General features: G+C 51.1%; 1 protein-coding gene across 5 annotated transcripts in view; it reads left to right on the top strand.

Annotated features, from left to right (window-relative positions):
- The window catches only part of CARD11 (caspase recruitment domain family member 11), a 136,110-nt gene that overhangs the window by 35,728 nt on the left and 86,355 nt on the right, over positions 1 to 14,027 (top strand). Inside the window, exon 1 of one of the 5 annotated variants that reach the window (XM_053213000.1) lies at positions 12,007 to 12,450. The exons of the other annotated variants lie outside the window; for them this stretch is intronic. The gene's annotated coding sequence lies outside the window, so the exon portion shown is untranslated. Of the gene's footprint in view, positions 1 to 12,006; positions 12,451 to 14,027 lie in introns of those variants that run through there. 5 annotated transcript variants of the gene reach the window in all.

A 14,027-nucleotide genomic window follows, 5' to 3' on the forward strand; every position in this document is an offset into this window, starting at 1 on the left:
CTGCTGCGGGTGTAAAACTGAAATTGAGGTCTGGGTGCCCCCGGTGAGTCATCTGTGCCCTTGTGTGTCATGACCAGGAACCGTCAGAGCCTTAAAGCTCCTGATTGCTCGGTGACCTTGAGCAAACCACTTCACGGCCCCAAGGTTTTGTTTCTTCACGAGCAAGATGGAGATAAATAATCCCTCCTCCCTACCACACGGACTTGGGCTGAGCAGATAGCGGGTGAACAATCGATTTGAAAACAGCAAAACGTTACATGGACGTGAGCTTTTATTGTCGCTAGTTGACCTCTCTCGCCCTGCATCCGTGTTGACCGGGCCTTCCTCCCGGCCTTCTCATCGGGCCAGGCTCTCGTTGCGCCCCCGCTCTGGCAGGACAGCGCCGGCCGGGTTCCCCTCGTGACGATGAGGAAGGGGGTGGCCATGAGATGTTGGGTGTGGGGCGTGATCTTCTGTGTTGATCTGCAAACCCCCGGGCAGGCGGCTTCCTCCGGGGGCCTTGCGGGCGCTCGGGGGTACGCCTCTGGCGCTGGTCCCCGGCGGCTGGCTGATGCCTCGGCACAACAGTTGTGGAACAGAAACCTCCCCGGAGCAGACTTTTGTCTCCCTTCGGTGTTCGTGTTTATCGCTCAGATCTCTGGGCTTCGTTCTCCAGTTGGGCGGGTTGGGAGTGGCTGATCTCGCTCCCGGGCGTGGCTGTGGTGAATTTCTGGAGTGGGCACTGCCCTGCAGGTTGTGGGGACCCAGTGGAAAGACCCGGATCTGTCTCTTTTGTCACCTGATGAAAACACCCTTGTCCCCAAACCTACATGTCTCCCTTCTTTCACCTTGAACGTTGTTAATGCCCTGTGTTTTCTGCAAAAATCCCAGAGTCCCTGTTTGCAGCTTCCTGGATGCATTACCTTCTCCCTCCGACCCAGGGGACCCATCCGTTCTTATATTATTTGGTTTAAGTGAAGCTTTGGGGCATTTCTTCTTGCCAGTGGTATGTTCTGAGTCAGATTCATTGGCCAGGCTGCTATTTATTAGTGGGTGTGTTTTATTGTAATGCGATTCATTTCCTTCTGGCTTCATTCTCCAACCTTTGTCATGAACAATGTTTGGTGTGGTGTGAAGTGAGGAGCATTGAAAACTTTTCTAAGACATAAAGGGTCTTTTTTTTTTTTTTTGGTTAGTGGCAGAAAAATAAAGGACTTGTGTTTCGTGTAGGCTTGGAAACAGTGAATCAGACTTTTGTTTTGTTGAAAACCTGAAAATCTCGGGCAGGACTTGAAAGTCTCTGGACAGAGGCGAGCGCCGCGTTTAGGGGTTTGGGGTGATGCCCCTTCCCGACACGCCGGTCTGCAGGAGGGGGGGTGGCTACCCACGGAGACTGATTTGAGAGAGGCCAGAAGGATTGCCTGAGTCAGACTGCTGCCGGGGCAGAGCGGGTGCCCACACTTCCTCCCTTGCCTTTCCTGTTCCGAGGGACATTTTCGTGATTCAACACCTGGTTGTTATTCACAGAAGAAACTGGGTAGTGAGTGTCAGCTCCACAACCCCCCCCTCCCACCCCACCAGCAGCCACGCGACCTTGGACGAGTCGCCGAACGTGTCTGCACCTCCCCTCATCTGTAAAATGGGGATAACGGCGTCCTTCCGACAGGAAATCAGATGAGATGCCGTCTAGGGAGCGCCTGCAGCAAGCAGGTCGCTCAGGGGACCCACAGTAAGGGACAAGTCCCGCTCATGAGGCAGGCGGGCGCTGCTCTTTGGCAGGGGGACCTAGAGCAGGGTCAGAGGAATCCTTGCCAGATCTCAAATTCAGCGACAACAGTTTATGCCTTTGCCCGATGCCCGTATGTCAAGCCCCATCATCCACCCGTTCATTCCTCACCTGTGCCCAGCGGGCCCCATCCACGGGCACCCTGCTAGGTGCTGGGGACAAAAGGATGAAACAGCCGGAGTCCCGGCCCCTGCGAGCAGGTAGTGTGGTGAGGAGATGGACATGTGCACACGCAGTGAAGACGGAGCCCCCGGGTCTGGCTGAGGGAGTCGGGAAGGCTTCCCGGAGCCGCCTGAACGACTCTGGCAGAATAACAAAGTTTTTGCCGGCACAGAGGTGGGGAGGGCCTTCTAAGCAGAGAACCAGCCTACGCAAAGCCACGGAGGTGCGGTTAGTGGCAGGTCACACAAAAAGACGGGGGGCGTCGGGGCAGAGGGAGGAGAGGCCGCCAAGAGCCCTGGGTAAGGTGCCAAGGAGGCAGAGGCCATCCTTTGGGTGAGGGCCGGCTGCTGGGGTGTTCTGAGTGGGAGCCGCGAGCTAGGGTCCCGGTGGGGTCTGAAAGGTCACAAGTGGCAGCAAGGAGACCCAGTGGGAGACTCGAGGCAAGAGGCAGGGCCCCCCTCAAATGGGACACAGGCCGGGATTAGTTTTGTTATTTCAAATAAGCGTCACACTCAGGTATGACAGTCATACAGGAGATGTGTCCAGACCCCTATCGCACAGCACCGGGAGGTTAGACAAAGTGCACATGTCCCCGTCACCAGCACCCAGATCAGGAAGCAAAACAGGACTGGTGAAAAAATAATAGTGTAATTAATAAGGGGCACCTGGGTGGCTCAGTCGGTTAAGTGTCCGACTTCAGCTCAGGTCACGATCTCGTGATTCGTGAGTTTGAGCCCCGCCTCGGGCTCTGTGCTGACAGCTCGGAGCCTGGAGTCTGCTTCGGATTCTGTGTCTCCCTCTCTCTCTGCCCCTCCCCTACCCACACTCTGTGTCTCTTTGTCTCTCAATAATAAATAAACGTTAAAAAAATTTAAAAAGACAAATAATAATAATGACTTTCAGTATAATAACAAGTTTTAGTATAGGTATGTCCCGAATACTTGCATGAACGTCGAGGTACTGAAACAATATTGGTTGTTGATCCGAGTGCTGTGTGTCCTGTCTGGCCCCCCGAGCTGTGTCCGCGGTTTGCCCGGAGCGATACCTGTTTGCCCGTAGCAGTCCGTTTTATGAACATTGCACGTTTTATCTGTATTATCAGTGATGGCTCTTTTGGGTTGTTTCCAACTTTTTGCCATTGTAATAAGGCAATTAGGACCGTCCTTAACGTCTCTCTTTTGGAGATACATGCCTCTCTTTGGAGATACTCAAGAGTGGATCTGCTGAATCAGAGTATGCCAACAGTCAGCTCTAGGAGATCATTCTCCAAGAGTGTTGCTCCAGACTACACCCCCGTCAGTGACAGATGTGAGCCCCAGCTGCCCCACATCTTGGCCTACATGTGCTGTCTTCTGTCTTTTTGTTTTAGCCATTCACGTGGCTGTATGGCCAAAACAAAAAATTTTGTGGTTTTTAATTTGCATTTCACTTATGACTAATTAAGTTGAGTACCTTTTTTGTGTGCTTATTGGCCATTTTGGATATTGTCCTTGGTGCCTCGTCAAGTGTTTGGCCTGTCATTCTATTAGGTTGTCAGTTTCTTATTGAATTGTAGTTGTTCTTTATATATGATAGGTAGGAGTCCTTTGTCAAATATATGTATGACTGATACCTTTCTTCAGTTTATGGCTTGCTTTTTCAAAACCTTCTTGGTAGAGTCTGCTGATGAATAGGAGTTTTTAATTTTAACATAGTCAAATCATGTGGTCTGTAACCATACTTCTTACGGTTAATCATTTTTTTTTAAATGTTTTATTTATTTTTGACAGAGTGAGAGAGAGACAGCATAAGTGGGGGAGGGGCAGAGAGAGAGGGAGACAGAATCCAAAGCAGGCTCCAGGCTCTGAGCTGTCAGCACAGAGCCCGACGCGGGGCTCAAACTCACAGACCGTGAGATCATGACCCGAACCGAAGTCGGACGCTCAACCGACTGAGCCACCCAGGCGCCCCGGGTGAATCATTTTTTGAACTCTATTCCAGAAAGATTTGTCTACCCCAAGATTTACGTTTTCTTCTAAAAGCTTTATCGTTCCATCTTTCACATTTAGATCTACAAAGCCCTCTAGAATGAATTTTTTTAGTTTCTTTATTTTCTTTTTTGTTAAGGTTTATTTACGTATTTCAAGGAGGGGGAGGGGCAGAGAGAGGCAGAGAGAGAATCCCAAGCAGGCTCCATGCTAATAGCACATGGCTCGATCTCAGAAACTGTGAGACTGTCACCTGGGCTGGACTCAAGAGTCAGACACTCGACCGCCTGAGCCACCCAGGCACCCCTGAATTTTTTCCTTTAAAATAAACCGTATTGAAGGATACTCGAGATACGATGCAATGCACCCATTTTAACTCCACAGTCCATTGTGTTTTCACAGAGGTGGATCCCTGTGTCATCACAACCCTACTGGAGATAGAGAACGTTTCCATGACCCTTCAAGCTGCCCCACGTTCCCCTTGCTACTCAGGATGTGGTCCCTGGGCCTGTAGCCTCAGCCTCACCGGGAAGCTGGTTAGAAATGCAGACTCTCAGGGCCCTGCCCCAGACCTGCTGAATTAGAATCTGCACTGTAACAATATTCAAAAGTACTTTATATGCACATTAAAGGTTTAGAGGCAATTTGAGTTCCTTTGGAGAAAGGTGACAAGCCAAAAATGCTGTTTCTATTGTTATAAATAGCATAGCCTGAAGCGAGGCAGAGGACATGATAGATTATCCAGTTTGGGGGGAAAATGAAAGCGAGGACTAAGTGGGGAAGAAATGTCGAAGTCATTACAGGAGCACCCTCTGGTCCCCGGACCAAAAACGTATCCTCCTGGGGTCCTGGCCCCACCAATGCCGGGACAGGGCTCACTGAGGGGGATGAGATTTGCCACAGGGGAGGCTCCTGGGGCGCCTGCCTCCTGGTCTGCCCTGGACCCGAGTGGAGAGAACCATCCCAAGGACCAAGCTCAGAAGGGACTTAATTTTGGGGTGGTTACGGTCACCTTTTTTACTTTAATTTTTATCTTTATCTAAGAAATATATACATCGGTTCCAATGTCAAACATTTCATCGTGGCTTGTCATAAAAACCGTGGCCCCCAGCCCCCACCCTCCCCACTCCTTTGACATTTTAATCACTCAGGCTTCCCGGGGCCCTGTTTCAGGATGAGTAAACGTTCCCTCTCCTGCTGGGCTGGGAAGGGAGCCCTTTCCACATGTTCAGCGGTTCCTCTTGGTTTTAGCCCTGCCCTGCTGTCCACCTTCTGCTGTATGAGGTGCGTCTCTTCTCGGGGCTCTTTTTGATGGCTCTTCGACCATTAGGCACTGGGTTTCAGCTTTCTCTGGATCTCTAAACATTTTTTAATTATAAATTTAATTTCTTCTAAAAATTCAAGCGAATTGTATACATACACATATGCTGAAGAATACTAACATGTCATATAATAAGGAGTATTAACAAAAATACTTTACATTTCAGCATATGGACGCTGTTTTTGTGAATGGTGTGAAATCCCTTTAAACTTCCTGCCATGGGCAGGTCGTTTCCCCCTGGGATCTGCAGCACTGCCGGGAGTTTCTCAGGAATCGAGTGGCCTCCTACCCTGGCTCTGCGTTTGCACTCACTGTCCTTACATCTATCTGCTTCAGCCCAAAAATACCAGGCTGTCCTCTTTCTCCCTTCGTTTTCTGCCTTCCCGGGTTCTCATTGGCCATTTCCTGATTCCATTTCATCTCCTGGCTTAGCCTACAAATTATACTTCTTTTTGAAAGAGTTTAGAAAATGCATTTAAAAAAATTCTTAATGTTTATTTATATTAGAGTTTTTACAGCCCTTGTAGCTGTAATCCACACTTGTACTCGGGCCTGCTGGTGTGGTGGAGGGGAATGTTCTAGAATCTATGGTGAGGTGTCCGTCTTTTAGTGGGCCTGCGTCTCGGTGCTGGGACACTCACAAATGATTCTTCCGCGATACCGATTCCCCCCTCCCCCCGGCTCCTTCCTCCAGCTGCAGTGTCTCAGTCTGTTTCCTTGGCACCTTACCCTGTGACGATGGTTACGAAGAAGGCCCCGGGCCTGTTTCAAGGCAGTTCTTGTCATCTCCATTGTGTTTCTGGGATCCTCCCTTTGAGAACCCTCCCTTTGTGGGGTTCCTGGTGGAAAAGGCCAAAGGGCTGTGGTATCCCCCTAACACCGTGGTGCCCCTGGTTTTTTATTCTTACTGGTACAGACTCGGCCTCCAGCAGTCTGCCACAATTACAGGTTATGGCTCCGGTGGTTTCTTTTTCCTCTTAAGTAGATCTCAGGTGCGGCCTCCTGCTGGATGTCCCTCTCTCTCTCTCTCGCATCCTCAAGGTGGCCATCTGTCCTGGGACCTTAGTTCTAGAAGTAGTTTCGTAGTTCTTGTGTCTCGTAGTTCTCAAGGAAATTGTTGATGTTCCATCTGTCCAGCTTTCTCTTACAAGAACGGGAGTGACACGTCCCTAGTTCTCCACGAGTTAGAGCTGAAACCACAGGTCAATACTCGGCTGCCTTCGGTAGTGTAGCGTATTAGTCAGGGAAGTCCGTACTGCATAACAAGTAGACCCCTCAACACCAGTGTCCTAGAGGACAGAAAGTGCATACTTTTTCTCACGTGAAGTCCAGGGTGGGCTTTCAGGTCAGCAGGGCAGCTGCCCTACATGCCGTTCAGGGACCCAGGCTCTTTGCACCGTACCCTGGGGCCACGGTGTGGTTTTTCACCCAGTCAGCAGAAGGAGAGGGTCAGAAAAGTGCATGCATTGGAGGTTTTTTTTGTGCCTGCCCTGGAAACAAGCACATTGCCTTTGTTCACAATTGAAAAGAACACAGTCACATGACCACGCCTAACTTTAAAGGAAGCCAGGAAATGTACTCAAGTTATGCACCTGCTCCTCCCCCCCAAAAAAGAGAATGAAATTCCAGGAACAGCTACCTATCTTTATCGCTATTGCTTTACCTTATTTTATTTTATTTTATTTTATTGATTTGATTTATTTTATTATTTTATTTTAAATAATAAATAAATTATTTTATTTTAGAGAGAGCGCAAGAACAGGGGAGAGGGGCAAAAGAGGAGAGAGAGAATCTTAAGCAGGCTCCACACTCAGCACAGAGCGAGACACGGGGCTCAGTCCCAAGACCCCAGGATCATGACCTGAGCCAAAATCAAGAGTCGGACGCTCAACCAACTGAGCCAGCCCAGCACTCCCATTACATTAGATCTTAATGCCTGGTAGGACCAAGCCGTTTGACCTCATTCTTTATCACGTGGGTCTTGATTCTTTTCGGTCCTTTGCTTCACCTTATGTACTTGAGATTCAGCTCCTATATATTCTGTAAAACACCCTGTTGGGATTTCAGTTGTAAAGAATCTGTAGGTCAGTTTGGGGGGAACTGGCATCTTTCTGATATTGAGTGTTTCCGTCTATGAATTTGGTTTATCTTTCCATTTCTTTAGGTCTTCTGTAATGTCTTTCAATAAACTTTGAAAATCTTCTCTACAAAGGTCTTGCTTCAGTTTTTGTTTTAAGTATCTTTGGCTTTTTGCTGCAATTATAAAGTGTCTTTTAAAACCCAGCATTTGTGTTTTTACTAGTGTGGAGAAATGCAGGCTTTTTAATGTATTCAGCCTTGGATTCATAACTGTACTGAACTCTTTTTAAGTTCTGGTAATTAGTCTCTGGGTTTGTTTTGTTTTTTTTCTATGTAGATAATAATATCATTTGTGAGTGATAGTGTTTGTTTTCCTTCTGTTTTCATTGCTTAGATATTTTCTTTTTTCCTTTTTTCATTCATTCATTCATTCATTCATTCATTCACTCATTTATTTATTTTACCACACTGGCTAGACTCTAACAAAGCACTGATGAGTAGCGGTAATAGTGAGCATCTATGTTTTGGCTTCAATCTTGAAGGAAAATCTTTCAAATTTTCACTTTGTTTTTTTTTCAGAGAGAAAATTTTTTTGAGAGAGAGAGCGCACAAGCAGGGGAAGGGCAGAAAGAGAGGGGGAGACACAGAATCCGAAGCAGGCTCAAGGCTTTGAGCTGTCAGCACAGAGCCCGACATGGGGCTTGAACTCATGAACCATGAGATCATGACCTGAGCCAAAGTCGGACGCTTAACAGACTGAGCCACCCAGGTGCCCCCAAAGTTTCACTTTTAATTATTATGTTGGCTGGAGGATTTTTGTGGATATGTTTAATTAGTTTAAGAGGATCTATTTCCTTTCGGTTCCTAGTTTGCAAATATATTTTATCATGAGTGTGCATCAGATTTTATCAAGTGCTGTTTCTACAGTCACTGAAGTATATACAACTCTCTGCCTTACTCTTTTTTTTTTTTTTTGAAGTTTATTTATTTTCAGAGAAAGAGAGCGGGCAGGGCAGGGGCAGAGAGAGACGGAGAGAGAGAAAAGCAGGCTGGACACTATCAGTGTGGAGCCTTGTGCAGGGCTTGAACTCACGAACCTGAACTGAATTGTGACTTGAACTGAAACCAAGAGTCGGACGCTTAACTCACTGAGCCACCCAGGTGCCCCTCTTTGCCTTATTCTTAATTAATCAAATCCCATTGTACTATTTTCTAAACTTCAACCAACTTTGTATTTCTGGGATAAAGCCAACGTGGTCATGGTTTTATTTATTGTAGCTAGATTTTTCCTAGTTGGAGAATCTTTTTATTTATTTATTTTTAATGTTTATTCTTGAGCACGGCCCAGACTCTGCACCATTTCACCTGGAGCCGTGGGGTTCCACGGAGTTGTTAACGTCAGTCATGATCGTTTGGTTCTTTCAGACATCTGCCTGGTTGAGTTGTTTCCCTTTTATATCTTGGTTACTTAAATGTATTAAACATGTGATGTGGTTCTTTAAGCATATTGGAGATGAGACATCTGTATTGTGCTTTGTTCAAATTCTAACATCTGGATTCCTTGCGGATCTGTCTCTACAGTTACTGTTCTGCTGTTGGTGACATTTGTCACCAACGTGTTGACAAACGTGTTGTGTTTCTTTGTTGTTATTCTTTAATTTTTTTAAGTTGATTGATTTGAGAGAGAGAGAACAAGCGGGGGAGGGGCAGAGAGAGAGAGAGACACAGAATCCAAAACAGACTCCAGGCTCCGAGCTGTCAGCACAGAGCCCGACGTGGGGCTCGAACCCATGAACTGCGAGATCATGACCTGAGCCGAAGTCGGATGCTCAACCAACCGAGCCACCCAGGCGCCCCTTTAATAGATGTTTTAAAGGACTTTTTCTGGCATTTCAGATCTGTTATGGGGGAAGTATCTTAGGCTGTGTATGTAGTCTTCCCAGAAACGGTGCTGTCTGCTTTCCACCTTCTAAAATTTTGGTGATATGTCTCACCTGCCCTGGTCCTTCCCATTCTCTGTGTCCCCACAAACACACACACACGCGTGTGCGTGCGTTCCGTTCCTTTTCTGTCCAATTGGTGCCGCTCCAGGGGGGAACGGAGAGAAATGTGTAGGCATTTAAACTGCAAATCTGACTTGGGGCATTTTAAGTAATCTTTCTCTATGCGGACAGCTTCTCTCCTGGTGCGTCTTTCTTTTCCTTCTCTAAGTTTGGTCCTCAGACCAGCAGCACCGTCATCCCTTGGGCTCTTGTTAGAAATTCAGGCTCCCAGGCCCCACCCCAGACCCTCCGGGCTGTTGCAACACCGGCCCCTGCTGATTGCGACACACCACAGACCTCGAGGCACCGGGACGACCCGCTCGGTACATCGTGGGGCTCCACACGGGCCCCTTCTCCTGGCCCTGGTTCCTTTCTCATCCCGGCTCCCTCTTCCTTCTCCACTGGGGTCCCTGTTCAAGCCGGGAGCTCTGGTACAGCAGTCCTCAAACCTGCACATTAGAAGCGACTTCCGAAAGCCACGCTTCCTGGGCCACACCACAGCTAATTACATCCTTGTTTGGGGCAGGGCCCGGGGCATCGTGTTCCAGAAGCTCCCAGGGTGAGCGACATGTATCCGGGAGACGCGAAGATAGTAAGAAACAGCCACGGCCCTGGGAAGTTCGCAGCCCGGAGTGGACAAAACATCCTGAAGAATCGGAAACAGCCCCAGGGGCAGAGGTAGATTCCTGGGCATTTAACGTAAATTGCGTGCCCTGACTGCTGCCACAGCAGCAGCTGGGTGGCCCCGGCCGCACACGGGTGACGCAGGCCTCAGCGGCCTGACGCTCCACACCGTTCTCTCTGCGTCCTTCGTTCTGCTTTTTCACGGAGCCGTGCCCAGCGCATCCTCAGGTCAGTCGGCGGAGGATGGGCCCTCTAGGAGTGGGTTCCTCCGGGAGCCGCTGTCCCGTCCGCCAGCTGGACGAGGCGCCTCCACGCGCCGAGCTGCCGCGAGTTGGACTTAACGGTGCCGGGTGGTGGTTGGAGGTTCCCGCACGGGCCCCGCGGTGAGCCGCTGCCCGATCCCGCTGTCTGTGGTAGCAGATTCTCGCACTTAATGACCTCCCTGGACGGGCTCTGGGATCGGAGGCTGGATGCGCTGCCAGCCAGGCGAGGACGGGGCCGGCTTCGGAGCCTCTCCGGTGCTGAAGGCCCCTCCGGGGTGTTAGGGGCTGAATTACGCTCCCCCACCAAAACTCGTGCGTTGAAATCCTGATCGGCGCGGGACTTTGGGATGGACTGTGTTTGGAGACGGGCCTTGAAAGAGGTAATTAAGGTCAAATGAGGTCGGTAGGGTGCGCCGTAATCCAGTCTCACTGGTGTCCTTAAAAGAAGAGATCAGGGGGCGCCCGGGGGTTCAGTCGGCTAAGCTTCTGACTTTGCCTCAGGTCGTGATCTAATGGCTTGTGAGTTTGAGCCCCCCCCCCCGTCAGGCTCTGTGCTGACAGATTCTTTCTCTCCCTCTCTCTCTGCCCCCCACTCCCCGCTGTGCACACACACTCTCTCTCTCTCAAAAATAAACATTAAAACAATTTTTTTTAACGTTTATTTATTTTTGAGACAGAGAGAGACAGAGCATGAACGGGGGAGGGGCAGAGAGAGAGGGAGACACAGAATCGGAAGCAGGCTCCAGGCTCTGAGCCATCAGCCCAGAGCCCGACGCGGGGCTCAAACTCACGGACCGTGAGATCGTCACCTGAGCCGAAGTCGGACGCCCAACCGACTGAGCCACCCAGGCGCCCCAAAACAATTTTTAATAAAATTTAAAAAAAGATCAGGACACAGACACGCACAGAGGGAGGATCCCATGAAGACACAGGGAGAAGACAGTCGTCTGCATACCAAGGAGCCGACCCCACCGACCCCTTGATCTTGGACTTTGAGCCCCAGGACTGAGAGAAGATAAACTTCTGCTTCCTAGGCTGCCTGGTCTGCGGCACTTGGTCACCGCCGCCCTAAGGGACGGACACAGGGGTCCTGCTGACGTCCCTGTCGTCTGACGTGACCCCCTGCCCCCACATCTGCAGGAGCCCCAGGCAAGGACCCAGACGCTCCCCTCTGGGCGCCGGAGGCCATGGTGCAGTGAATACCATGGCTTCCGGGCTCAGGACGTGTTTCTAACACGGGTGCAGCCCGTGGGGCCCCAGGGCTTTGAGCCCTCAGCAGGTACCCCCAGGGTCATTCCCTGCTACCGCAGAGCACCTTGGCGGACCCCTGCTGAGCTCATTTTCTTGAATCAGCCTTTCTGACCCGAGGGAGGTTGGGGGGGTGTGCTTCTGAGAGTTCATTTTAAAGTCAGAGGAAGCTCGTTTCCCGGGTTGATTGGGTGCTAAATCTAGCTCCGTACCTTCCCCGCCTGGCACATCTCTTTTGTGGTTGTCGGAAACAGACGAATGAGAGCTCTCGGGGTCCCGACCCCTCGAGAAGGACCGCATCACAAGGCCCCCCGCCCTCTGGCCCGTCTCCGCCTTTCATCGCAGACTCCCATCATCTGCTCGGAGGCCGAGGGGCACGGGTGACAGGGACCGCATCCCGGGCCACAGCTCCACCTCCCCGGACCCGAGCTAGTTTTGCAGACAGAGGCCCGGCCTGCCCTCCCCGCCCCGCCCCCCCGAACCACTGCCTGCCTGGCCTACCCCCTGCCCGGGCAGACCACCCACCCCGCACTCTCACTCAGGCCCGGGAAGAGCCTGCTTCCCTCCACGCCACTGTCTCCCTCCTCTGAATCGCCATGGCGTGTTGTGATTAAAAACGAAAACGTGGTGGGCATGTGAAAACGGTGGCAGCTGCCGTGGAAAACACTTAGGCGGTTCCTCAAAAGGTGACACGTAGAGTTGCTGTATGACCCAGCAATGCCACTCCTCGCCGTGCAGCCCAAGGAATCGAGAGCAGGTGTTCCAACAAATGCTTCTACGTGGACGCTCACGGTAGCACCGTTCGCAAGCGCCAGCTGGTGGAAGTAGCCCACGTGTATCCATTAACAGAGGAGGAGGCTCGTACGACAGACTGTCCCTCCGCCACGAAGAGGAACGAAGGGCGTGCTGACGCCTGCTGCAACGCGGACAACCTTGAAACCGCCGTGCCGCATGAAAGAAGCCGGACACAAAAGACATCGTAAGGTTCCCCTGACGTGACATATCCAGAAAAAGCAATTCCACGGGACGGAAAGCAGAGTAGCGGCTGCCTGAGGCTTGGCGGGGGGAGGGGGGGGGGCGGACCCGGCTGCCGAGTGTGTTCGGAACTAGTAAAGGCCATGCTTGCACGGCGTCGTGAATGCGATAAAACGCCACGAGACGGTGCGCTTAAAATGGTTGAGTTTACGTTGTGTGAACTTCGTCTCGATGAAAGGGAGGAAACCATGGGTTCTTAGTGCTACAGGGAACTTGACTCCAGCCCGGACGTGTAGGTGAGGCAGGGCTCCCGTTTGGGGTGCAGGGTGCCCCACACTCGAACGGCTCCTTGTGCGTGAGAGGCAGCCCGTGCCGAGGAGGAGGTGGTGACACAGTGTTAGTACCGGGAGGACGGCCTCCCTCCCTCCCTCGCCTCATGATCTAGTCACGTGGAGCATTGTCACAGCTCAGTTTAGCTTCTCATTTCCCAGCCCCGGCAGTTGAGAGAAACCGCCCAGCTCGGTGGCTTAGTGTCTGGGCTTTGGAGCCAGTCGACTCGGGTTTCAATGTGGTTCCACCAACAGTTCTGTGATCGGGTCAAATCCCCAGCCTGTCTCTCTCTGTCTCTCTTTTGAAATGTTTATTTGTTTTGAGACAGAGGGTGCATACCAGCAGGGGAGAGGGGCAGGGGCGGGGCGGGGGGGGGAGCGGGGAGGAGAGACAGAGAACCCCAAGCAGGCTCCATGCAGCACAGAGCCCAACGTGGGGCTCGATCCCACAAACTGTGAGATGGTGACCTGAGCCGAAGTCAAGAGTCAGATGAGCCACCCAGGGACCCCCGAGCCCCAACCTCTCTTGAGCAACAATGCCTCTTCTGTGAGGTGGGGATGGCATCCGTGTCTACTAGGTACGTTTAAGAGAGGTACCAGCTGGGTGCCGAGGGCCACAGCAGGCACGGAGCGCGCCCTCAGCAAGGTTGGTCATCGTCTTCAGGAACTCACCCCTCTTCGCCGTCCCTGTCTGCATTTCCATATTAATCACCAACTCAGTCTTCTCCCTGGATGGTTAGGGTGACCGCGTAACTCACAATCCACATCGGACGCTTTTTCGTTTTAATTAACGTACAAAAAAGCGACTCTGTGAATTCACAGCATAGTTCTGTGAATTTTGGTGCGTACATAGAGTCAGGTGGTGACCACCAGAATCCAGGTACAGAACAGCCGTCACCCCAAGACAATGCCCTCGAATCAGCACACCCTCCCCTCACCCCAGTCCTGGCAACTGCCGACGTGTTCTGACGCCGTACTTTTTCTTTTCGAGTATTTTCGAGTATCCCGCGAGTGGAACTTGGGAGACTAGCTTCATCCGTTGAGCACAGCAGCGCCTCTGACATTCATCCATCCACGTTATTGTGGGTGTCTGTCAACAAGTGGCTCCTTTTATTGCTGAGTAGTGTTCCGTGGTGCGGGTGGTTCCCGTCGGTGGACATCTGGGTTGTTTCCAGGTTTGGGTGACTGTGCATGACGAGGTCATGATCGTCTGTGCACACGCAGGCTTTGGTGGGAGCGTGAGTTTTCATTT

This window comes from Acinonyx jubatus, chromosome E3 (genome assembly GCF_027475565.1).
Source record: "Acinonyx jubatus isolate Ajub_Pintada_27869175 chromosome E3, VMU_Ajub_asm_v1.0, whole genome shotgun sequence".
Lineage (NCBI taxonomy): Eukaryota > Metazoa > Chordata > Mammalia > Carnivora > Felidae > Acinonyx > Acinonyx jubatus.